The 27,058-nt window shown below is 40.6% G+C and overlaps 2 long non-coding RNA genes across 2 annotated transcripts; both read right to left on the reverse strand.

Annotated features, from left to right (window-relative positions):
- Window positions 1-1,866: 1,866 nt before the first annotated feature.
- On the reverse strand, window positions 1,867-3,451 carry LOC310891262. The gene is made up of 3 exons (XR_014577501.1): window positions 3,332-3,451; window positions 2,531-2,725; window positions 1,867-2,016 (listed from the first exon to the last, which is right to left on the reverse strand). It is a non-coding gene; the product is annotated as an uncharacterized lncRNA (long non-coding RNA).
- Window positions 3,452-17,781: 14,330 nt separating this feature from the next.
- On the reverse strand, window positions 17,782-21,380 carry LOC310891258. The gene is made up of 4 exons (XR_014577495.1): window positions 21,271-21,380; window positions 19,926-20,017; window positions 19,721-19,843; window positions 17,782-17,885 (listed from the first exon to the last, which is right to left on the reverse strand). It is a non-coding gene; the product is annotated as an uncharacterized lncRNA (long non-coding RNA).
- Window positions 21,381-27,058: the final 5,678 nt, after the last annotated feature.

The raw sequence follows: 27,058 nt of genomic DNA on the forward strand, positions 1-27,058 counted from the left end.
TGATGAATCCAGGGAGTCAAAACATAGGACTTCTGCATTTCTGGTTTTGTAGACTGCATCGTGTGTACAGCCACTACAGCAAGGGCCACAGACTTTCCAAAGGCAGAGCTACAAGAATCTGATTATTTAGAATAACTGTATCAATGCACAACTCCTTGGTTACCTTTTAGAAATTCCTATGCTCAGCCGGATTCCTTTTCCCCCCAGACCTGGTGCGTTCTGGCAGTCTTGCAGTGCCCTCATCTGATCACCTTGCTCACCAAATCTGACATAGGCATACCCTCTACTATTTTCAAAAGGGAGAAAACCAATTCTAGTATGCATAACAGTTACAAAGCTAACGAATTCAGTTTCTGTCTTCTACAAAAAACAGAAGATAGCAGCTACTATAGCTTCTATTATTTAAGCAACCTCTCTGGCATGTGCACGTGCACAGAAAAGGCTTTCACCAAATTAAAACACTTGGGCCAGAAGCAAAAAGCTTATTCCTTGGTAGCATTAAGATGCAACTCACTGAGAGCCAGCAAAACAATACATTTTAAGTGCTCTCTGCGTAAGTAATCAGATTCCATATTTCTGCATATACAGCAGTTAATCAGTTAGCACTAACCCACTCCTTTTGGAGCCACAAACTTTATTGGTCACAAACACCAAGAGCTGGCTGTAATTATCTGAACCAGTATTAACCGGTACCTCTGAACTCTTCAAACAAAAATATCTTTCAGGTGCTCTTAGAAGAACAACATCAATTGCCTGCAACAATTTGATGGCTTTGCTAAACGGAGCACTGAAAAGCACAGTGGTACAGTTTCTTTTGTAGCCTGTTCAGAAATTATAGCCCCGTGCCTACAGCTTCAAATCAGGCCAAGCTTACCAGCCCAACTCTTACAGCTTAAGTTCACTGCACTCGAATGCCTTCAAGACGTGCTTTTAGGAGCCATGGAGAAGAACCCTCTGGTAAGACCACCATTATAAAGTACTGAGTGTTGTTTTACACTTAAAATAGAACTATCTGTTACAGTCATTCATCAGCTTTCCCTAGGCTGCTGCTCTCTCGCTACTGAATGTGATCCTGCTCTCAGTTTCCCACTAACTTTTTCCCCCAGCGGTTATGGCCTCTTTTCATCTATGACACTTTTAAGGGACTACACCGTGTTGAAAAATGCTGGTTAACATTTCCTTTTACACAAGGTGCCTCATCGAATTTTCCTGACTAAACCAAACCCCAGAACCTTAACTAGAAGAGGAAGCACACAAACACACACGCCTCCCTGGCCACCATATCTCCCCAAAACATATCTGTTCAGTAACAGACCAACTGTAAGAATACTGCGATTAAAATCAGTATAGCTCTATACACTGCTTTTGTTCGGGATTACTAGCTAATGTCCTTCCCCTTACCCCTTCTGGAATTAATACTGAATTCTGTACTCCAAAACGCGGTTCTTAAGTCATACAAATGACATTTAACAATCAGAATTTTTCCACACAGTGATCCTCAATAAAAACTTCAATCCTCTACTGCAGTCTTTCAACAAATTAAAGGAATACAAAACTGGCTAATAACTGTTCAGTGATTTTTGGACCTTTGTAGCACTAGAGTAACAGCAGTACACTCTGCAGCATAGTTGCAAGTATGTGGGAATAATCTCTTTTTTTCTCTGAAAGGTGTGAGGCCTCTATTTCACCCTACTAAAGATTTTACCACCAACTGTACTGCTAGCATTGAGACACTGCAACTTCTGTGCATGAATGAGATGCAGGACAGGTTCCTTAAGGTGTCGCAATTTTTCGTCTAAACCTAGTGTTGAGATGCTGTGTCTTTGACTCTTCAGTGTCAGCTTTCTTTCCAAACACTAATGGAGCAGCAGTAGTGACAGAATCCTGCTTCTCTTCTGTCCTTCCCAAAATAAACTGTGAGGCAGCTGCAGACTCTGCACCTGAACACTCTGAGTGAACACCGAATGTAAATGATGGCAAGGCAGCATTTTGTGGACGCAGTCGCAGTACCAAAACCTGCAGAAATAAGTGAATGTCAAGTCCGTAACCCACGGTGTATTTGCAGTACATGAAGGTTTGAACTACATTCTAGTCCTGATCTTTCCAGTCAAAACTGTTTAACAAACAACCCACCAAACAGTAAAACAAACAAGAAAACCCCATGCTTCCTCTCTACATAAAACTTTTCACAACTGTGTTTTCTGCCCACCACCTGGCTTTAAAAAGTATACGAACTTCTTTGAAAGATCATGTTTTTAGTCTGAACTCCAAATGAACAACGTGTAGGGCATGTAAAGAACAAGCACGTCATTAATGAAAGCTTTTCTCTAAAAAGGATAAACTTATTCTTGGGGAAAAGTGTGGAAACAGAAGTTATCTAGGCAATATTCCTACAGGAAAAACGAATAATTTTGCCACACCTCAAAGGAAAAAATAATTGTGCTTAACAGGTAAGAAAATAAAAAAAATCAGAGCAAACCAAAAAATAAATCACAGAATATGCATCCTCGTTTTAATCATTAAGTATTACCTTTGAGCTCTGCTTTGGTGCTTGGCTTTGCACTTTCACAGGCTACACACTTCGTGGCCTCTGCTTTGTTTTGAACCAAGCAGGTCTCCCAATCCCAGCTTCCTTCAGGCTTCTTGAATTTGTCTAAATCCAGAAATTCTCCAGAAGGAGCAGAAAATGCAGATGCACTGCTACTGGTCACAGGTGTTGGACCCTCTGTGAGACAAACAAGACAGTTAACCATCCTGTTTGAACATGAACTATAAAATGAGCATTAACTTTTAAATTTGATTTGTCAAATCCCACAGAAATGTTCAAAACTACTCCGCAACTCCCCCCCCCGCCCCTGAAGAAAATAAAAGCCACCAAAAACCCACAAAGAAACAAAGAAACAAACAAAAAAACCAGAGTGGAACTCAAAGCTTCCAAACAACACACAACTCTGTTCAGCACACAAGCTTCTGCTGCTGTTGACGACAGTGTAACCTCCATAAAGAGGCCTGACAGGTGCCTTTTAAAAAAAAAGGTGCCTTTTAAGAGAGAAGCAGAAGATAACGCTTCAAATTCAAAACCGGAAAGACAAGAATGGCTCTTCCCTTCCACAGCACACGCAGAAAACTTTTATCCTAGTATTACTTGCATCGCTCTTCCTCCTGACAAGTGCAACGTAACCGTGCAATTCACTGCACCATGGTCACAGTAAACCCCTCATTTCCAAAATTCCTCCTTGCAATGGCAAGAGCCTCAGACAAAGATGCCGACTGACCGCTCAGAGGTTGGAAGTCCAAGAGAATCAACTCTGTCTGAAATCCATTATCTTACCTCATGAAATTTCAGTCTTACCGCACAGGATGATTACAAAAGCCCGGTCTAGTCCACCTTAATTTGTTTCTTCCAGGATATATTTGCACAGGTGTTTTTCGATGTAATGGCATGTTAAATGACATTTAGAGTCAAAGTTAGAATTAGAATCGTATTTTAAAAACAATACAACCACGCTCAAAATCAATTACGGTCACACACAATGGGAAACAACCCAGTACTGCCCTGAAGAAGTTACCCAGCGGGTCACTCGCTTTCTTGAAGCCTACCACTGACCTTCATAGGCATCTCTCTGCTTTAGCTTAAGACTAGTTAAGACTACACTGTCTTGAAATCTGGCTTCACATCTCCCCTCAATTACATACAAACGGTGAGTAGAGGCATTTTGGACACATTCTGTAATTTTTTTTACTTATTTTTTGAAAGAGAAAAACGCAGTCATTTTTAACTCTTTCTATGGAGTTCTCATTTTCGCCAGTGAAAAATCACTATGTTGTTTTTAAATTAAGTCACTCACTTCAGCCACCTTCCCTCACCAGCTGCAAAGCCGGGGGTATCTGCATTGATCCAGCTCCGTACTAATACATTTCACAATCAGTTCAATTTATGCGACAGGCTGGAACCTGGGCTGAGACCTCTGAAGTGCCTGTAAACCAATCCTGCAGACAGCCGCTAACCCATCAACCGTACCTGGGAATCGTGTTGCTTAAAATATTCCATATATGCAACGTACTTTTATTCTGTACAAGATTCACAGAGGCTAGGATGGAAACAACAGGAAAAAAAGGACCATACCTGGTTTCTCAGACTGACAGGCTACACATTTGTTATCTTCCGTCTTATTTGGTACAAGGCATATTCCACAGTCCCAAGAGCCTTTCGCCTTCTTAAATTTGTCTCCAAAGCCCAGAGTGGCTGTTGTGTCAGTGCTGCTCGAGGAGGATGTCACTGTCACCGAGCTGTCTGTGACCACTGGTCATGTCAGAGCAGGCATTACTCCCGTTCCAGGTTTTGGTGTCTCACATGCTATACATTTTGTAGCTTCCGGTTTGTTTTGGACAAGACATGTATCGCAATCCCACGTTCCAGGTACTGTTTTGAATTTGTCTCCAAAGCCCAGCATCCCTGCTGGGGGCGCTGCTGGCTTTGAGGTGTCGCATTGACTTGAACTTACTGTCTGTTTCATACTCTCAACTGTTGACGCTTTAGTAGCTTGACAAGTTACACATTTGTCCTTTATGTCTTTGTTTTGCAGAAAAGGGTCACATGTATCAGATTGCCAGTACGATGCTTGTTTAGAAGTCTCTTTACCTGCAGAAAAAGTTGTTATTGCAGGCCTAGTATAAACCACTGTGCTTGTTGTAGGTTGTGCAGACGTAGAAGAGCGTGTTTTCAACAATCCAAAGTCTAGGAAGCAAGAAAAAAAAGTCTTCCTGTTAGCGCAGCACCTCACTACATGTAACTAAGTGACTTTACTAGAGGGCAAAAATTTCAACTCAGGTGCCAATGGTTACAACTAGACATTCAGACCGAGCGCAACAGGAAGTCCCCAGAAATCTTATCTAAACGGATGAAATTTCATCTGCTGCACTGGGTCACAACAGAACATTTCGTTAAAGCTTCATTTAACTCTTTGTTTCCAAGCAAGCTTTAAATCAACATTTTCACTGGTCGATACAAGTACAAACAGACAGTAGCTGACTGAAATCTGACAGTCCAACGTGGAATGGAAATAATACAATTTGATTAAGACGCGATGCCCAATCGAATCAAATTTCTAAAGCTCCTCCTTCCGTAGCAGATGACTCAAATCTACTCCAGTAACTGTACAGAAGTTTGTACTCGGAGCAGCAATCCATACGGTATTTTCCCACATATGCTGAATATTAATTAAATAATAAAAACTCAAGACAATTGAACAACTGTCTAATTTTCTATAATCTTTTTCAAAATGCATCGGACACAGGACAACTCCTTATTTAAAAGGTGGCAATTTTAACAGAAAAGACAAGCTACTAATACAGAAAGACTAAAGGAAATGCATCTTAAACAGCAGCTCAAGTTGCTTGTAAATCTACCTTGAACATAGTTGTTTTGTGGTTTGTTTGTTGGTTTTTTTTTAGTCAAAAATGAAGTCTTTGAACAATGTGGATTTAGATTCTGCTTCTTTTAAACCGATAAAGAAAGTGAATGTCACTTCACTCAGAGGTCTTTCCTTAAACAAAATGCACAATGTATTTTCTCTCACTTAGCTCTTTCCAGTAGAGAAACGTGCTGCCTTCTTCACAAGTATGTAAGTTAGAAGAAGACTTTTGGGAAAAGATCAAATTCAATAAAGCCCTTTTTCTTAAAAGATATCTTTTCCACAGACACACTTTATGAAACTGTTGAAAACAATTGCAATTGCTTAAAAACAAAATTCAGAAAAGGGTTTTTAACGTAAAACACTCCACTTCTGTTTGCAGTTTAAATTTTAATCCACAGGAGCCATTGTAAGCTAAGGCCCAAAGATTCGCAGCTTTCGCCATGTATTTGGAACTGAAGCTCTTTCCTATTCTTTCTTCACCTGGGCTGAAGGTGGGACAGGAGTGTTGAGTTTTACAAACATTTCCTTTTCAATTCCACAAATTGTATTTACTTAAAATGAAACACCGATTATCTGGCTAATTCTCTTAGTACCTCATTTACAATTACATCCTAACACGTAAAGGAGATGCAACCCATCTGCTTTTCATCTTGCAGTTTTACTTCCAGCAACAAACACCACTTAGAATAGAAGGGGGCAGATGCACCCTAACAAACGCAGCGCTTAATGTAATGCTCTCCTACATTCATATTTATAGCAGATACTCTATTAACCATAAGTCGTGTGTTGGTTTTTTTTTTAATAAAAAATGCTAGCGTATTTTTTGCAGCATCTTTTTAAAAGGAGTTCATTATCTCTCCAGGATTTTTTAGAACGTCTAAGACGCTTCCTTCCTTTAATACGTGGGCAGTGGTGAAGGGACCACCAGCAAAATCTTTGACCTCCTCTTTCTGTGTGTTGATGTTGGTTGAGGTGGTGGTGTCTTTTGAAACAAAAGAAAACAAAACCAGCTTTCACAATGTGACCTAGTTAGAGCAGATTATACTCACTTTTGTTAGAAACAAGAATTTCCAGCTTTCATGCTTCTCACATAAGAATCTTCACAAATTCTACTTACTTTGCAATGCTTTATGATTACAAGCAAAACAAAAAGCAACAAAACAAAAAAAAAATATAAAAGCAGATCTGTCACTGGAAAAATACTGCAGAAGTCCAACACTGCCTGGAATTGCTAGCATGCGCAGACAGGACAGATTGAAGATTTAATAAAGAAAAAAAGGAAAATCAGCACTTCAGATCTGAAGTGCTAAAGTTTCAGTTACCTAGGGTAAGAAAGGGCGTCACTGGAGTACCACTGGGTCCAGAAAGTTCTGCCGATTTCACAACGGGAACACTAAATGTAAACCCAATCTGCTATGAACAAGAGAGGTTTTTCAGATTCTCAAGCCACAGGAACTTCAATCGAATGCACACACAAAACCAAATCTGAAAGCTGCTCTTCACATTTGTAGCACGCATGCTGAATGACAAATTATAAGCCAGAAGCCTACATACTTTTCTCCATCAAGGCAGATTCTGCTTTAGTGTTCTGCAACAGCCTACTAAATGCCTAAGAAAAAAAGTCAAGCTCCTTTATTATTTTACTTACAGAAGACGTAGGTAGCACTTCTGCCTCAGTAGATTTCACAACTGGAGATGAAAACGCAAACTCAGGACTGCTAACAGTACTTGTTGGTTGTATCTGTATTTTCAAAAGAATTAAAGGTTTATATTTAAGAGCAACAACTACCTGAATTCACTACCCAACAGAAGTCCCGCAGTGACGTCGAAAAACCTGATGTTTGAGTTATTTTGCAGATAAAAGTAATAATAAAACACAGGGAAGTTTCCAAGTGGGTATAGGACAATATCTTCAAAACCAAATTCCAGAAACTGAGAGGAAAAGCTGGAGATGCTACTTAGGTCTAAATGCACGGAAAAGCAAGCCAGGAAGCTGAAGAACGGCAAACTCAGCCCAATGATACTCCAAGAACTTCAGCAAACACCTCAACATGTTAAAGCAGCTGTCTACTTCAAACCGTACAAAAAATATTTCAAGTACTCTGGAACAGATTAATGTTTATTTTATTGCAATAATATGCCAATTATTGCACCCTAGGCTCATTCTATGTGAGGCTTATATGACCACGTTACCTCTAATTTAATAACTTAAATAAAGTTGTGGTTTAACCATTGCAGGCAACTAAGCACCACACAGCCACTCGCTCACTCCCTCCAAATGGAACAGGGAAAAGAACTGGAAGTAAAGAAGTAAAGTTGTTAAATTTGAGGTAGCATTAATGACTCATCGCATGTAATGGCTACCTGGAAAGACAAATGCCATAACCCTGTACATACTCCCCACTCCTTCCCCTTCTTTCCCCCAGCATTTATTGCTGAGCACGATGCTAAATGGTGTGGAATATCCCTTCGGTCCTCTGGGCTCCGCTGTCCTGGCTGAGTGCCCTCCCAGCCTCTTGTGCATCCCCGACCTCCTCGCTGGCAGGGCAGCGTGAGACACAGAAAAGGACTTGTCACTGTGTAAGCACTGCTCAGCAACAGCTAAAACACCAGTGCCTTACCAACACTGTTTTGCTCACAAATCTGCAACACAGCATCATCTACTACGAAGAAAATTAACTCTACCCCTGCCCAAACCACTATAAATAACTTGGCATAAAGTCCACACCCCCCTTCCCCCGCAGACTTCCACAGCATTTGAAGCAGTTATACAATCACGTTAAATGGGAGTTGGCAGGCTCTAAGACTGAGAGAAGCAGAATCAAAACATTTATGCCTTTTTCCCCAAACTGGCATACAACCCCAATTCATTCAGCTGCGTAGAAACTAATATTTGTTAGTTTCATGAGCACCACAGAAAAAGTCAACTCGCAATAAAGCAGTATACTCATTGTAAACATTATTTATAGCATAAAGATTTACCTTGCCCGCCGCCGTCGCTGCTGCATCTGCCATGCCTGCCGCCTCCGTTGAATTTGCCACGCTTGTCGTTGCCGCTGTTGACTTTGCCTTGTCCTTTGTCATCAGCAGGTATGGCATGCCCGCCGCCATTATTGGATATGTCAAGCCTGAGGGCACTGTTGAACACGTTATGCCCGACGTCGCCGTTGTATATATCATGTCCTCCACCTCCTCCTCTGATAGATCTGTCAAGTCCTCCACCTCCGATGGATCTGTCATGCCCTCCACCTCTGATGGATCTGTCATGCCCTCCACCTCTGATGGATTTGCCATGCCCGTCGCAGCTGCTGGAGTTGCCGTGCTCATTGCTGCTGTTGAAACAGCGCTCGGTGACGCTGAGACAGCGCTACTACCAACGAAACTAGAATTGAACTGAGGCAGCGATGCAGCACTGATGGGTAGGGGTATGTTCGGTAGCACTGGTTCCTCCACTTCCTAAAGTTGCAAATTTTAATTTTTCTTATACAAGACATACTACTTTCTCACCCCATCCCACCCAATTTATTAACAAAATTAAATAGAACAAAAATCCATACAAATTAAGAGAAAGCAAGTTTCCAGAAGAAATCCCGATCTCCCCACCTCTGTCTACCACGTCATTTTAATTTATGGCAGGCCTGCTTCCACATTATACTCTATTCAACAACTGTACAGCAAGAACACTGAAAGTTAACTCAAAACCTGTGCAGAACAGAGAGGCACAGATCACATTTTCTTTCTTTCTTTTCTATACTTTAGTCATCAAAGCTCTGGAGAAGCATCATCCTTTCTAACTACCCTCGCATGGCTTCAATTAAGAGTACACTCTCAAGACAAGTGAGAAAGTGTTCCTCTTGCAAAATTAGGCAGGATAGCTGCCAAAGTTTCTAAAGTCACTACAGCAGTGAACGTGGAAAAAGGTAATGTTTAAAGAAGCAGGTAGGTTCAACAACCAAACTAAACACAAAAAGCACCAAAGAAAGTCAGACTAGCAGCACCGAAGATTGTGTTCTGGTAAATACAGTCTATACCATGTATCAGGATGCAAATATAAAAATCAGAAGAGAGCCTCTTAACAACTTCAATTTTCATCCCTGCCACTTACTTTATTTGATTACTAAGATTGGATGAGTTATGTTTTAAATGGCATAGAAAATCTGACCGAAATTTGTACAGTACTATCATGATCTACTTAGAAATGACTAGGCAGGGATGTAAGTTGGTACTACTGATATTCAGTGCATCCTGTAGCTTACATCTGTTTCACAGTTTTGATTTGAAAAGTTTATGGAACCTTTGATATTTGGACCATTATTTTATTTGTGTTACAGGAATAAACAACAGTGTTTACGATTTCTTTATATTGCATCATCCAGAAGTCCCATTTAATGATTTGAAACTTAAATTAACTTAAATACTTAATATTAACTTAATATTAATTAAATACTTAATGTTAACATAAATACTTAAATTAACTTACAGGCAGCTTATATAACATCCAATAAAAGAAAAAATAATCTGAATATTCATGGTCATAGTTTTATGGAATAGATTTTTCCTATTAAAATGAGAAAAAAACTCTCTCACAATGAGTTTGGTGAGTATCAAAAACTGAGTCATCGTTAGCAGACATGCAGAATGCTCTCTTCTACTACTCTTTTTCACACTCTTGGCCTGTATCTTTCTGTATGACTTAAATATGAAACCAAAAATTAAGCTTTTTTTTTCTTTTTATACTTGGCACTCGTTTCAAGTATCATTCCTGTAGAAAAACTATACAAACCTTCACCAAAACTTCTCTTCTTAGGACTCATTCATTCAATTGCTAACGAGAAATGTTATAGTTTGAAGAATCTCCAAGGTAAGAGAATTAAAAATTTCAAAATTACATAAGCAAAGTTCAGGTATTCAAACACAGGAAATCAATTGGAGCCTGCTCTGAAACCCACAAGAAAACAAAAACAATGCAAAAATAAAGCGGTATTGTTATAATTTACTATGATGCAATAAAACTGACACACTTAGCTAGTTACTTCAGTAAGCTCAGTGACAGCAATTAATTTAAGAGTCACTTACCTGTTCTTGTACAGCTCTTGATAAATAGTGTATTCCTCTTTCCCTTCTCATTTTGCCGCCTCCGCTACTCACTCCTGAAGACAGACCACTGGACGCAGCAGTACTGAATTTGTAGCTGGTCACATTGCTAGCACACGACAGTACAGAAGTTGGGGGAAAAAAGAGAAAAAAAACTTACCAGCCAAATTTTTTTTTCAAGATATTAGAGCTGTTATTAGTCCTAGAATTGAAACCTGCTGATCAGAAAAAAACTAAAGCTGTCTCACAAGTTGCTAAACGCTGGTAAATACTTGATGTTCTAAATAGGAAAAACTTTATTAACAGCAGCAATGAAAAGGACATACATAAGTGCACCGTTCACATGGGAACAATGACTAAGCCAGAAGACCTGAAATAGAAGAGCTGATTTAGATTGTTATTTTCCAGTGCTTCCTTTAAATAGGACTGGTTCTCTGATTCTGCGATGCACGTGTATCTTTTGCAGGGATATAAAAGAACAGCTCACAAAAATACAGAAAGAGTGCACATATGCACACATACACATGGGAAACACTGCCAACAGCTCTGATAGAATAGGGACGCCTTAGACTTGTGTGGCAAGGTAATATGGCCTAAGCTTCAGAAGCAGCTCTGGCTTTCATGTGGCCATCAGCAGGAACAGCAGAGGTGTTTGGGTATGCCAACATTCCAGAAGTCTTTTCAGACATGAATACAGATCCCTTTTGTAAGGCATACAAAGGCGTTTTTCTGGTACTTAAAAAAGCCTAGCTCAAAACCAGAAAGATATCCTAATCCAAGAGCAAATGGGGAAAAAATAACCCAAACCAGAAGTGAAATAGGGAATAACTCTAACAAAAGTACTATGGCAAGAAAATGAAGTATGCCTGGAAAAACTGTGACATCAAAGCTTATCTTGCAGCCAATCAGTCAGTCAGTACCAAAGTGCATTAGATCGCACTGGAAGACACCAGGTCAAACTCCCACAATACTGAGGAGGAGAACTGGTCTAAACTTGTCAAATACTTGACAACAGCCTGCTTAGCACTGTAACTGCATAGAGGAAGACAGATCCCTAAGGCAGATGCTCAGACTTTTCTCTAATCCGAACTGTCAATCCATTAGAATTCTGAAAAAAGTCTTACATCAAAATAGATCTTCATTCAGACAACTATCGCTTGCCCGTAACAGCCCATATTCCTCTTTCTGTTAACACCTGTGAGCTTCAAGGGGGCAAAGACAGCTGTCAGCCTTCAAGCAAGTCTAATCTACAATTGGACTCAGGATATAAAATATATATATATACACACACACGCATAGATATATAGCATTGGTGGGCCAGAGATTTACTGAGTATTCCAACTCAACTGTCCAAAGGGACTCTTGCCAGCAGATCAGTGTGGTGCTCCTGCTCCAGAACATGGCACCCAACAGAGACCAGCATCACAAAAAACACTACCACCACTACCTACTCTACAAACAAAAGGTAGGGCACTGCAATAAACTTTGTGAACGAAATCAAAAGCAGTGTGAGTTTTCTGTATCTCCTTCCTAAATGGAGAAGTAGAAAGGAGTTCTAACAGAGACAATTTAGAACAGTTTGAAAAAAACATAATTAAAACCCAGCACCTGATTGCACCTGTACCAGAACCTTAAAGCCAGTCGCTTCCACCCCTAAAAAGGTGGTTGTTGTGAAGTCCAACTTTTAGATGCCAAAACAAAGTGTTGAGTTCTTTCTGCAAGCCAAAGAATGCCCATGGTCACATAAGAATTGCTTGGCAGATGAGCATAGAGTCAACAAAATTCCCTGCTACTGTTCTTTGAAAAGAGCGACCCCCTAAAAACCGAGTGCAAAGTCCCTTAACTCAAGCATTATTACCCAAAACACCATTTGCCCAGAAGGAAAAGCCATCAATATTATCTGGAGGATAACTCATTTGACCTAAACCAAGAAAGCAGTATAACACAAAGCAGTCTCCTCAAGAAGAAATTCAATTAATTCTGCTGGATTTTTTTTATTTTAGAGATGAGTTAGCATTTGGCCTCAAATGATCCTAAAGAACACATGGTCTTCATGTGAACTCAAAGCAGACAATTAACTTCATCATGAAAGGAGTATTAAAAAAAAGAATAATAAATCATAAATCTTCCTCCATGTTTTTGCTTAAAAAATAAAGAAAAAAACACATCAATAAACATCCTCCTGAACTGTAACTCACTTCCCCTACTTCACCTTCTAAAGAATACTTCAGAAAGAATCATCCCATTAGGACAGAGCTTTCAAACTGCAAGCAATTAAATAGCTAAAACTAATAGCTTTTCCCCTAGGGAACATTAGGAGGGACAAATTATTTTGTTATAAGTAAACTGAGTTATAAACCATGAAATATCTGTCAAAGCAAAATTTGTAACGCTACAGATTTAGTTAAACTACAAAATGAGCCATATTTCCTGTAGAAGGAAAAAATTAGGCCTCCAATAGCAAAGATCCTTTCTGTGGATACAGCATTATAACGTGCCTCGTTTCCCATCTTCGTATCCTACTCAGAAGATAAACTTGGGATAAAAAGTGGTGTATCAGTACTTTTATTCTTGCTCATCTTCCTTCCTTTCATAAAAACAACAATTTTCTCAAAGTTCTATTGATCTTCAAACACAATCCAGACTTTGCAGCTCCCTCAAAATACAAAATTTTCATTGGATTTCCCATTCCTTTTACTGAGAACTGTCACCACCTTTCAGGTGCAGACCGTACTGAAAAAGGAGATTTCTTTCTTTCTTCAAGTAAGTTTTAAATTAATAGATGTCATACCTTTCAGATGGTTCTGCTCGCTGTTCTGCAGGCAAAGTCTTCTCTCTCATCCCCTGCAAGTTAAGTTTAGTTCAAGACTTAGCTGAATATGTACAGCATACACAAAGTACCAACAACCACTTCATGTGGTTTTTTGTGGTTTTTATTTTATTTATTTATTTTTAATTTTATAGCACTGAATACACCTCACCTACTTAACGTTGTTCCCTAATTCAGCATTGTGGGTACAGTTCAGTTAAATTTTGGGGCTAAAGTAAGCATCACTGCTTCACTCAGCATTGAGGACAAACTGATAGAACACTAAATCAAATTTGTCAAATCCTCTAACAAAGAAAGTAATTATTTTAAACAAAATGACAAAAATTGTGTGTGTGGGGGGGAGAGTTTTCATCAAAACTTGTGTTTACCAGCCCCGTAAAAGGGACATACTTTTCTGTTTTCTATCATTTATCAACAAACAAGAAAAAAAAAAACTCTACCCCCCTAAAAACTAAGCAGTTGCTGCTACATTCATTTTAGAACTTTACCAAATGGAGATTGTGCTGGCTAAACAATACAGAGATTGAAAGAGTTAAAAGCAATAAGCAACCAGTATTACTGACCACTTTGATTTCCAGCCTAAGAAGCCCATACACTTAACACGTGGTCATTTGTACACTCAGACTGATACTGGAAACACAGATGTTTTCGCAGAAAGAGATGCCCATTTAATTTTATGGAAAATTTATTAGACTCCATCTACTCCAAAGCAATCAAAACCGATAACTCAGCACATTGTCAGAACTCTCACTTGGAGCACATAGCTCACCTGGAATAGTTTACACAGAACACGAGCATGTTTCATCAGTGACAGCTTTGTGTACATGAGAATATAAAAGGAAAACATTTCTGTCTTTTAATATTCTTTCACTGACAACAGGATGACTCAATAGCACATCATGACATCGTGAAAACAACCACAAGACACTGAGTGTTCCAAAAACAGAATTAAATCCATAAAAGCTCAATCTATTTCACAATGGTTCCCACTGCCTTAAAGCTCGCCTCAAACATACTATCAGTACTTTTTGCAAAGATAGGATAACAATTGGTTTGAGAAACATTCCAAGACTGGAAAAAAAAAACAGGCACATAAAGACTCAAAAATGTACTCACTTGGTACTTTGTGTCTCCTCTCTGGCAAATTTTGCTGGACTGAGTAGTTGAAGTCGGTGATGGTTCAGAATACCGCGTATAACGCATCGGTTGACAGTTTACCGTTGGTGTCACAAGTCTCTTAACAGGTGGAGGCTGGAATGCATTCTGGGATTCCAGCTTTGAAAGGGAAACAGCAATCAATTTATCCTTACGTCCACCCAAATTAATTCCAATATTTATTGATGAAAACAAATTACAGAACTATAAACCTCCCCCCATCGGTCTTGGCACTCAGTGAATACGATTTGAAAATTCTGAAGACCGTTCAACTTGTAGAGGGAAATCACCAGAAAACCAGTAACAAAATCCATAAAGCTATATATAAGTAGCCAAAGTCTGACTGAATTCCATTTCAAAATTTGGCAGTTAGCTTCATAGACAAAATAATTCATGCTACCATAATTAAAATAATCCATGTTCCTAGAATATGCTCCTATCTTTTCCTCTGCCCACACTGTGATTTTTTTTTTTCAGTAGCTTAATTCATTAATTTAACATTCGAAGTGTTAAGCAACTAATTATACAGGCTTCTGGGCTTCACATTCCCTACATTTTCCCTCTTCAAAGTTACACAAACAATAGAACACACTCAAAAAAAAAACAACTTGTCAATCTTACAATAATCTCATTCATTAAAATATGATCCAATGCTTTACATGTGCATTAGATGCACTTCAAGTAGTGGGTTTGACTTCCCTTTTCAAAGCATTTTCACAGACCAGAGTTAATTTTTAACACAGACCACTGCGTGTTCTGCAAAACTGACTTAACTGAACTGTCAGACAGAAAACAAACCCTAAAGGCTACAAGATTTACCGATGGCTCCGCCTGCGGTCTTAAGGATCAGAAAATACAGTCTTAGGAAGCATGCTATTGTTCAAATCAATACCAACAGGAAATCGTTTACGCTGCAGCTTTAATTTCACAGTATCTCCCAGCTCTTAGTAATAGGATTCACACTCTCTCTAAAGTATACAAAAATACATCTTTCTAAAAAATATTACATTCAGTTTGAAACCTTGAATAAGACATGTTTTATGTAAGTTCACAAATCTACTTCGAGTGAACGACGGTTCATTGCTGGTTTTAAAGGTAAAAAAGAAAAATATTAATTCCCCCAGTTAGGCATTCAATACACCAAGAGCTATTCTGCCTGGTACAGTTCCTTGAAATAAGAAAAATACCACATCACTGCTACCCACTGCAGAAGTTTAGCCTGAGTGCACAAGTGTTCCGTCAACCGCATGTTCACTTTAGCAGGAAAACACACGATCGTCTCCTCAGCAAATAATTGCTTCTCATCACGGGCTACCCTTCTCCCGCCACCATTATGAATTCTAGTATTATGAATAGACAATCTATCTCCTTTCACCCACTGACAGCTGCGTGCAACATTCATTTAGTGGCTGACAATTTCAGGCTCTCTGTTGCAAATCTGGCAGATCTTTCTTAATGCCTTATCACAGGTATATTGCTATAATATAACTGAGAATTCACACCAGATTTGGTTTTAGTTATTTGGATAATATTTATGATATACTTCACTTCTCCATGCCCTTGTAATTTGGCAGATGGTGAAAAGATGGTCCAGGAAATCTGAGATGTTTGTAAACTCTGAAGTGATTGTAAACTTAATTATACATCCATCCAATCAAGGAATTAGCACAGAAACTTCTTGAGACACTGTCCCTTTGCTCATTAGAACAGAAGATGAAAAGTTTGCACATCTTGTTATTTCCTTCAGTCACCTGATCTTCAAGTGGTCATTTAAGGGTTTTGCAATTTAATAAGCCCAAGGATACCCCTAACTAAAGTCGTCAAAAAAAGATGACTAGTTTTCATTTTTTAAAGAAAATGAAAGGAAATCATGCTTTACCACACCATTATCACCAGTTCTGTGCTAACTCCAAATAGGAATTTAGGAGCGTTAAGATTTATAGCGTCGAAAAAGAAAAAGAAAAAAAAAACCTCTACCCCCCTAAAAACTAAGCAGTTGCTGCTACATTCATTTTAGAACTTTACCAAATGGAGATTGTGCTGGCTAAACAATACAGAGATTGAAAGAGTTAAAAGCAATAAGCAACCAGTATTACTGTCCACTTTGATTTCCAGCCTAAGAAGCCCATACACTTAACAAGTGGTCATTTGTACACTCAGACTGATACTGGAAACACAGATGTTTTCGCAGAAAGAGATGCCCATTTAATTTTATGGAAAATTTATCAGACTCCAACGATGGTTCATCGCTGGTTTTAAAGGTAAAAATGAAAAATATTAATTCCCCCAGTTAGGCATTTAATACACCAAGAGCTATTGTGCCTGGTACAGTTTTGCAGTTTAATGATACCCCTAACTAAAGTCATCAAAAAAAGATGACTAGTTTTCATTTTTTAAAGAAAATGAAAGGAAATCATGCTTTACCACAGCATTATCACCAGTTCTGTGCTACCTCCAAATAGGAATTTAGGAGCGTAAGATTTATAGCGTCGGAAATTAACAATTTTCCTCCTCTTTACTTTGAATGGTGATAAAAAGCACAAAAACTAGTTTTCTGTGCCCGAATGAACACGGAAGTCTGTACAAAGTCTATATGACCACTCAAGCAGTATTTTTCTATTTGTGATCATTTCTTCAAGAGAAAACTTGCCTCAACAGGAATTTTAATATGCAGCTTCACCCCAAGTTGGGGGACAAGATAAAACGACTTGGTGTGTTCTAGAGTTGTTGCTCTCAACTTACAAAGATAACATAATTCTTAACCTGAGTAATCTTCACAACCCATCATCTATTGTGGATACATGCCAATATTAACTTGATTTGATGTCTATGTTGTCACTGAGGTTTGAGAAAATTTTTCTAATAGTGATAAAGCATTGAAAAAGTTATCTACCTCAGCTTAAGACATTATTGGTTCTTACCTTTCTTCGTTTGGACTGGAAGTCAGTAATATCCGGTTTATCTATGTCCGGAGGCTAAAAAAACAAAAAGCAGGAAAAAACAAAAGGAAAAAACAAAGCATAACTATTAGAGGGCATTTTTTTTTTTCCTGAGAGAGAGGGTTCCCTGCAACAAAAATGTGGGGGTTCATGGTCAACTTACACAACACAGCGGCAAAACAGATGCCATTCTTTTAGCATCCTGTTGAAAAAACAGCGCAATAAATTAAACCGGCCACAACGTAAGGAAGAATAGTTTTATCTTTATGCTTTGATGGCACATTTACTAAGTTTTATAAACACATGAAGCAAAAACAGATTAAAAGAAGTGCTATTTACCAACAAAGGGCTTGACAGCTTCTCCATTGCCTCCAAGATGCGCCGTGCTGAGGTACTTAACGTAGCGCGGGACCGCACAGTTTCTTGTCTAGCTTTCGCTCTCCTTTGTGCCTGAAAAATTAGCATTTTAAGTGTTACAATGGTCAATTCTGAGCTAAAGAGGCATGTATTTTACGTCCCAAGGCTACACTGATGATACAATCAATATATTCTGATGACAGAGAAAAATGCAGTCACTGGGAGCTTAAGCCATAAAGAAGAGAATACATTCGGAGTTTAATGAAGTTTACCTTGGGCCTCAGTGCATCTTGCACGTGCTTGTTGCACGAGCAATAAAAGAACTCCGTACTTGTAAAAGGTCAAGACGGATGATGCTAGGACTGCTAAGGCCTCCGAAGCAGTAATCAGGGAAACAGAACTCAAGAAAAGGCTTGTGGTACAGAAAGCATTTTCAGTAACAACACAGACCTCAGAGTTTCACGATGGTCTAAGTGTACCATCTTAAAATCAGTGTATACAATCATAACCAGGAACTAGTTTTACTTCTCTCTTGCTTCCTCCCTTCCCCCAAGATTAAAGTTGGCTGCAAATCTTTGTCTTAAAAGATAAAGATCTGATTTAAACTGTAACAGATCTAAACATTACACTGAAAAAGTAAACTGTTTATTTGCACCACCCAACTTCAAATATCAGTCAAAAACTTCCTTTGGTGTGACTTTTTTTCTTCCCAGGTTAAACCCCTCAAATAACCACACTGTGCTTATCACACGATGTGAAGACAGGAAGCAGACCACGCAGCATGTAAAAACACAAGTGAGACTCACAGAACCACAGAATGGTTAAGGTTGGAAGTGACCTCTAGAGATCGCCTGGTCTACCCCCCCGCTCGAGCAGGGCCACCCCGAGCAGGCTGCCCAGGACCATGTCAAGTCAGCTCTTGAAGACCTCCAAAGAGGGAGACTCCACAGCCTCTCCGGGCAACCTGTGCCAGGGCTCCATCACCCGCACAGTGCAAAAGCATTTCCTGATGCTCAGACAGAGCCTCACGTTTCAGTTTGTGCCTGTTGCCTCTTGACCTGGCACTGGGCACCGCTGAAAACACAATGGCTCTCTATGCTCTTTGCACCATCCATTCAGGTATTTATATACACCAATAAGATCCCCCCAAACCTCCTCTCCTCCATGCTAAACAGGCCCAGCAGTCCCTGCCTCTCCTCAGAGGAGAGGTGCCCCCAGTCCCTTGATCATCTTGGTGGCCCTTCGCTGGACTCTCTAGTACCTTGCTGTCATTCACAGCAAGCAGCAAGAAGCAAGCTACTCTCTCCTTTAAAAGCCTAGTATTTTGGTTCCTCTTTTTACCATAATGCAGTAATATTGTAAAAAACAAAAATAGCCGACCAAAGAGGGTTCCCAGCTTTGCACCACAAGGTTTCAAGGTTTCCCGTAAGTGAGGTACTTGTACTGCCCTTTTTCCGTTGCAGAAATGGACTGTCAGAACAGAGCCAGCAAACCCGCGTTTTCATTTTCTTCAAATTCCTTTTGATTTATCGATAAAAGTCACTTTCATTTAAATACATTCCTACCAAACCTGACTTGACTTTCCTTTTCGATTCAGCTCTAGCTAATCAGAGTTGTCAGCAGTTTTTATTTGCTATTTCCAAGAACACTTGGGGGCAAATAACTCTCTCCAAGAACTATATGAATCGTTCAAAACAGAAAGCATGTTACTGCTTATCTTGGGACTGCATTTAGTCCTGCATGCCTCTGTGTACCAGAAGAACAAAGGATCAGCAAAGTTGATTTTAGATATTTTCAAAGACTGCAGGTTTATACAACATATCCATAGCATGAATGTAGGCATGCTTGGAAAAGAAGATCCACAGATAAATATTAGCCAGGTTTGACTACTACATTTGACTACTAATACTACACTACTTTTGTCATACCCGATAAGGTTCCGTTCTTCGCTGCCTTGATCTTACAGCTGCACCACCATAGGCCGTCTTTCCGGGGTAAAATGGAGAAAACCCAAGCTGGTTTTGCTTAAAAACAGATGTGCTTCCACGTGCCTACGGAAACACAGTACGATAGGTGGATAGAAAAACAGGTACACATTCAAACTGATTAAAAGAAATACTGTGCAGTACTTACAGGACACAGTCCTCCAAAAGCAGATAAACCGAATGCGGGTTTCTTAGAGCTAGCTGCAGAATGCTGCGAGAGGGAATGAGTTCTTTCAGCTCCTGCGGGCAAGAGCAGTGATGATGAAGTATTTTTTAAAACTGCAACATCTGCCAAAATGACGTATGCTAGATGTAAATGCCTCTCGTACGTACAGAACTTTAACAATAAAGATCACACTAATTCAAGTTCTTCAATACAGAAAAATAAGCATGACTTCAGCTTCCTTAAATAGATCAACTTCACGTACAGACTGAAAACCAAGTATCACCTACAAACTTGAAAACTGTTCACAGAGCTGCAAGTAGTTTTCAGCAATCTTACCAAGTTAATACTGTGCTTCCAATGCAGATATTTTTTTCCTTCAGGCTAAGATAAAAGAGGACCGCATAAACATCAGTGCATTTGTACGGACAAAGCTTTTTTCTGTGTTGGTAAAAGGCTGGAGGCCAGCACAGATCATAATCGCACAGGTTTTAAACCTGGAAGATTCCCCAAAGGCTGCTCTAAGAGTTAACGATCTTCTGCCCATGTATGTTTTACGAAGACACACCAGAAAGTTCTAGTGCACTCAGGTTATATTGCTAAAGCCCAGCAACTCTGCTCTACTACTCAGCTGTACAAAAGTTCTCTGGAAAACCTGCTGAGCACACGTCAGTCCCTGTCTATATGGGGGACTAGAAAAAGCTGCAAACCTGCTGTTCGCCCTTTCAGCGAGAAGACCTACGTACCAACCTACATCGACACGATGCTTATTTTTTATTTTAAAATGGTGTGCTTTCCTCAATGAATTTGGCAAAAGACATGAAAGTATTGACAGCTGAAGCCTTCTACCAAGAAAGGTCAAAAAACAGCCTATAGCTTATGACAGAGTAGTTTCTTTATCTTCTCTTGCTGAAACACAGGAAAACATCTCGTGTTCCTATTTGTCACCTGCACTTATTCACATTTAACCAGCTGTCTGTTAGATATTCTGAGTCACTCTTCCTTCTAGACAATCAGCCTAGTTGTCAAGCTACGGCAAGTCAGCCTGATTTCCTACCGTCCCAGTTCAAAATCTACATATAACCTAGCTGAACGTGTATATTTCAGCATTGACTCTTTCTAACATCAGGGTATCATAAACGTATTCCAAAGCACGCTTCTATTAAAAAGGTGATAGGATTATATACTTCTAAAACACTAAAAATTCAATTTAATTCTCGCATCCAAAGTTGACATTCACCTATTTTATTTACTAAGGTGATGTGGAATATTAAAGAACGCAAGGTACTTCACATTAAAAAAAAAGTCAAACAGAGAACACAAAAATCACCTTCATCAGATGCTCTAGAGGAGGAATCACTGGTTGTTGAGATGTTATCATCGTCTTGTTGAGAGGTAGAATCTTCTATTTCTTTTATGAAGGACAGCCTAGGACTGCCAATGCCAAATACAGAAGATGTCGAGGGCTGACAAGGTGGGACAGGAGAATCCAGCGTGGTATAATTCAGACGGCTCCGATGAAGAGAGGGCCTTGTTAACACAACTGGGAAGTTCAGTGCTGATCTACTTGTGGATGGTTCTAGACAAGAACAGGGAGATAATTAGCTTTGCTATAGACAAGCTCACAGAAGCCAAAACCTGTTTCCTATTGACAGCCATGCTATTGCCAAGTTCTAAGCGCAAAAAGAGAGAAGCCAAATTTAACTTCTTCCTCACCCAGATACGGTTGCATCTAACTGTCTGGCTACAACAACAACACTGCTTGCGATACACAGTATTAATGTTGCATCCAGAAGTAGTTAACTATGAGGTTTTACAACACCACATTCTGACCCCGTGCTCAAATGCTCTAACGCTGACTTGGCCGTTCACTAAATCAAACATATATACTCCTTCTCCCATGTACAACTTGCAATAAGCTTTACAAAATTTGAGATTACACGGTAAATTACAGATAACACTGCAGCTTCCATAATATTGGAACAAAGGTTACATTAATCTGAATACACAACATGAAAATGAACGTTTGCAGTACTTTTTTCCCAAGTTCTTCCATATCAGCTCACGTTAGAGGCAAAACATCATCTCCTACCCATTAACTATTGGGATTTTGACCCAAGGGACAAGGATGTTGACCCAAGTAACCAGATGAGCATTTTTCCCTCTTGAAGCAAAGGGTCTGCAAACAATGCTAGTGGCCTGGAATAGGTGGCCTTGAAGTCTATCTTGCTAAATGAATGGAACTATTCATGGGTATTTTGCCTGATGAAAGCCTACTGTCTCTCCCAGGAATCTGGGCAATTCAAATGACTTTGAGCCACTATCCTCTTGATACTTGAACTGAAGCTTAAACTAGTTAGTTCAATCTTCATAACCACTGCAGTACCACTAATTAGCTCTCCAAACCATGAGCAGATTTTTAGGACAGCACCGTTTGAGATACAGAAAGGTATTCAGGTGGAAGGCCACCCAATATAGGCTCCAGCACACTGATACCTCAGAACTGAAGAAACACATTGGTTTCAAAATGTAGTAATAATTAAAAAAAAAAATCTTATTCTTAAGCATAGTAAGCGACACCCACGGACAGCAACATAAGCTGCAAAAGGTTCCAGGGTGTCCACCTGCTCCTGATCTCCTGGAGTTAGCAAGCTTGCAGTGCAGCTGTTCTTACTGAAAGCTCCTTTCACGCAGTTACATAGGAAAGCCAACATGTGTTCCTCAGTCACGAAGACCTTCTCTATTCTTTTCTCCAAACTCATTCCCAAGCTACAGCTACACAGAAAGCCATCAATCTCCTTGTTTACAATTAGATGAGATTGGAGGCAAAGATATTTCCTCCTTATTTTTTGATTCTGCCAACAACAGAAGCAACTGACTTTCCACATTATCTATGGTTACCTACGCACGCTCAGACAAAACTTCTTCACTTATTAAAAGCTGACTTCCCCAAAACAGCTAATTTAAGAGAAACTCAAATAAGAATAGATGCAAATTTATACAACAGGACTACAGGAACAGTGAGAGGCACTGGATATAAGACAAATTAATCTTTCATGAGGTAAAGGAGTTGCAAACCTCGTTGCCAACGGTCAAATACCTTTTCAAAGACACCCCCTCCCCCCGCGTAGACCTTAAAGTTATTGAATATTTTAAGGATAATAATCTCATAAACCACATCCGTGCACAAGTTCCCCAGTTCACCATCAAGTTAACGAGGAACTTTACTAAATTGATCAAAGCCCAAAACAAAAAAAAAACAAAGCAAAACAAACAAAGTCGGGACACGAGACGGAATTTTCCTCTGCCATTCTAGCATCTAGTCTTTTGTTTCGAAGACTGCAAAACAAATTAATTTTTTTAATTGCCTTAGGCAATTAGACAGATTTTCATTCCATATCTTTTAAAAGATGGAAAATGCAACCCAGCACACTTGCAAATGACTTATTTTCAGCATTTAGCACCTGGCTAATAGAGTACCTAAAGTTAACTGATGCCTTCCAAGAGCATAAGATGTATGCTTCGTAACTGTGTATACAGTTTAAAGCTAAGACGGTTTCACAAACAGTTGTTTCGACTTTTTTGATTGTTTGTTTTTTTTTTTCATTCTGTCAAAACCCTCATTCCAATTTCCTTTTGAAATTCAGATTCAAAACTAGAAATCTGTGAATAAATACAGATGGCCAGAATTCCAAATGATTTTTCACATACCTCGTCTACTAATTCCTGCTGGTTCAGGCGTGAATCTCTCATCGATTATGGTATCTTCATCTGAATAATCGTGATGATAGTTTACCGGAGTCTCCTCCTGGTTTGCAGATTCATTTCTGTCTACACACTCCTCCTCACGCTTATTGAAATACTTCTGCAGCCAGGCCGGTACAATATTTTTCACAGTTTCTGTCATTCTGCTAATTATTCCCTGCTTGAAAGAAAAAACACTTGTTTAATTACAGAAACGCAGTCAACAGCATATGCTGCGATACCACCTTCCACGGACCTTGAAGACAGATATTATACAGCAAATATTCAGAAGACGACGACGAGGTTGATCCCTGGCATAGGATCGCTACACTTCTGGTAAACCTAAAATTCACCTAAGATTGATTTACAACTACCTATCACTGTCTGCACTTCCAAGTGACCTTGGCAAGGTTCAAAGTTTTGAAACCTCTGCCAAAATTCACCAGCAGGTCGTCAATCTGCAAGGCTATCAGGAAACTCTACGCCTGAACAGCTCCTGACCTACAGACTTGTTCCAGGACTCTTCCTCTTCGCACCCTCCCGTGAAAACCAACTAAACCAGAAGTTCAGCAATTATCTACTGCGACAGTCAGGACCATACTACCCATTAAAATCAGTGACTCTAAATATTTTCAATTTTAGTAATGCTGAATTGCAGTGACTATACGCACAAAAAACAGTTCTGCTCTCAACAGTCAGGCTAACCCAGAAGATGTCCTGCAAGAAACACAGCTATAGCTATAGCACCAGCACCTCCTCTTGCAAGAGCCTTCTAAAGCTGTTGCTGTATTTTGTAGAAGACTGACTCTGCGGCATACATCGGGTACGATCGGAGAATTCCCACCTGACCGAAAGCCCCAGGAACTACGGTTAAATAAAAGATAAATTAATATAAATGAATATAATTAATAATAAAAATTAATAATAAAAATTAATATCCAGAAAGCTGACAATCATGAGCTAGGCATCCTGCTAATCATCCCTCCTGCAGGCAGGGGGAAAAAAAAAAGGTAAATTAGATCCAGGACTAGTTCCCAGGAACTTTGAAGCTGCTAACTATACTGCCTACAGTGCCCAGGCACCTTCAGAGCTTAATGGTAAGAGACAGAGGGTTTCGTGGGCTGTAATTACGATCACAAGCACACAAAACACATCTATTTAAGTATTTCTAAGAATCGACTTATCGACTAAAGTTGTAGGGGGAAGGATGAGAAAAACAGCGGGGTAGGGATCAGAACCAGAGGTATAACCTCACAAAATCGCATCGGTCGCTTTCGTGCCTCCCCAACTGCATCACTGAGAGACAATTAACATTAAGCCACAGAACCTTCTGCAGAGTGGACATGATATTGAAAATAAACTGAAATTAATTGACAAATGCTCTAAGCAAGCTATCTGCTCAAAGCTCGTCCTTTTACGTTATGAACATTTGCACGATTCGTCTGGTTACAAAGCTAACTGCTATAATAAATGCACACATGTAACACCTATCAGTTTGTCTATTTATCAAATCATTAAAACTCTTCCCCGATAAGTTACTGTTAATTTGATCTGCGCTGGATGTGCAGCAGCCATTCTCTGTGCAGAATCCCCCAGATATCCCCACGCACGTGTTTGCTCTGGCACACTCTTTAAATAAACCTACTGGAAAACACGCAGAGATAACAGACAATGGAAAAGTTAGAAAACCATCTCCACTGATTATTTTCAATCCACGTGTAAGGTTTATCAGTTAGCTACACAGTGTCGGCACACGCAAGCTATGGCACTTTCAACATTAATGCACTGTTCAAGCCAGAGGTTTCAACGGTTGCTCTGTAAGCGTGGGGAATGTTTGCATTGCCCTTCCAGGCCAGCTTTAGATGGACAAGATTGATTGTCAATATGTGGTATAAGGGACTTGGCATTTCTGCAAGTGATAAAAACCTAAATGAGCAGCTATCCACGCGTAGCGCTCCCTTGGTTTTGCATATGATAATCAATCCCCTCAGCTACGTTGCTCATTTAATAGCGGAGAGGTTTTGGCTGAACAAACATGTGCAGAGGGCATCTCCAGAGCATCTCTCTGGGCGTCCTGACATTTCTTAGCAAAGAGCTGCTGGGAGGGATCTCGGCGCGTCCCCCCTCCAGCACGGGGATTTTCACACCCCGAATTGACGGACCGCTTTCACCATCAACCTGCTGTACCCTACAGCACAAACGAGAAGCAAAGCCTGGCAGGTAACGTTCAGAGAATTGATGATGGGCTGAGGAGGGGTGCAGGGAGCGGGGAAAGCCCTGGGGGTGGCACTGGGGGTCCTGAGGGCAGCGGGCTGGGGGTGAAGGGGAGGGGGAGGAGGGGGGTAATGGGCTGGGTAGAGGGGTAAGGGGGTAAGTAAGGGGCTGAGGGGGTAACTGAGGGGGTTAGTAAGGGGCTGAGGGGGTAACTAAGGGGGTAACTAAGCGGTCGAGGGGGTAACTAAGGGGGTAAGGAGGTGGGTAGGGGGTAACTAAGGGGATAAAGGGGCGGGTAAGGTAAGGGGGTAAGTAAGGGGGTAACTGGTGGGCTGAGGGGGAAGGGCCCGCTGTGGGGGGGCCGCTCCTCACCCGCTTGCTCCTGGCACAGGGGGGCTTCGCGGCGCCCAAACGGTGGCGCCGCCTCTTCACCTTGCCGCCGGCCGCTCCTCCTCCTCCTCCTCCTCCTCCTCCTCCTCCTCCTCCTCCTCCTGCTCCTCCTCCTCCTGATCGGGCTCCTGGGCTGCCGCCCGGCGCCCCGCCGCCACCGGCCCTGCCACCGCCGGCCATGCCGCTGCCGGTCGCGCCGCTACCGGTCGCGCCGCCCGAGGCCATACCGCCCCCCCCCCGCGTTCGGTGCCGTCACGGGGCCCCCCCGCCCCCCGCCGCCACGCGCCGCGGGGCCTGCCCTGCCCCTCGTGGGAATAAAAATGTTGTTTTTGCAGAGTTACGTTGTTTAAAGGTAAGGAATGGGGTATCGAGGTGTGCTTGCAGCGATAAGAACGCTTAGCAGGCGACCTTGTAAAATGCAGACAACCAGACTCCGTAGAACAATTCGGGGAAAATCACGGTGTTGAGTCAAGTCAGGTAAGTGAAGAACCATTACCGCTTCAACCAGTAAAAAAGTCGAAAGAAATTCGAAATTTAACAGGCCGGCAACTGAAGGCCATGCATTGTCTGGGAAGCATCAGACAGATTGTGAGCCTGGATCACCCCCTCAGTGGGGAAACAGGGGAGGGTCCCGTCATCAAAAAGTATATAAACTGGGTTTTGGAACCAGCAGGGGCGCTCCTGCTCGTGGGACGCCCGCCACTGCGATCGCGAATAAATTCCTGCTTCGCTGAGCTCCTCGCCTGAGCCCAAGTTATTGGCTACGGAGT

The sequence above is a fragment of the Anser anser genome, assembly GCF_964211835.1.
Source record: "Anser anser genome assembly, contig: HAP1_SCAFFOLD_60, whole genome shotgun sequence".
Lineage (NCBI taxonomy): Eukaryota > Metazoa > Chordata > Aves > Anseriformes > Anatidae > Anser > Anser anser.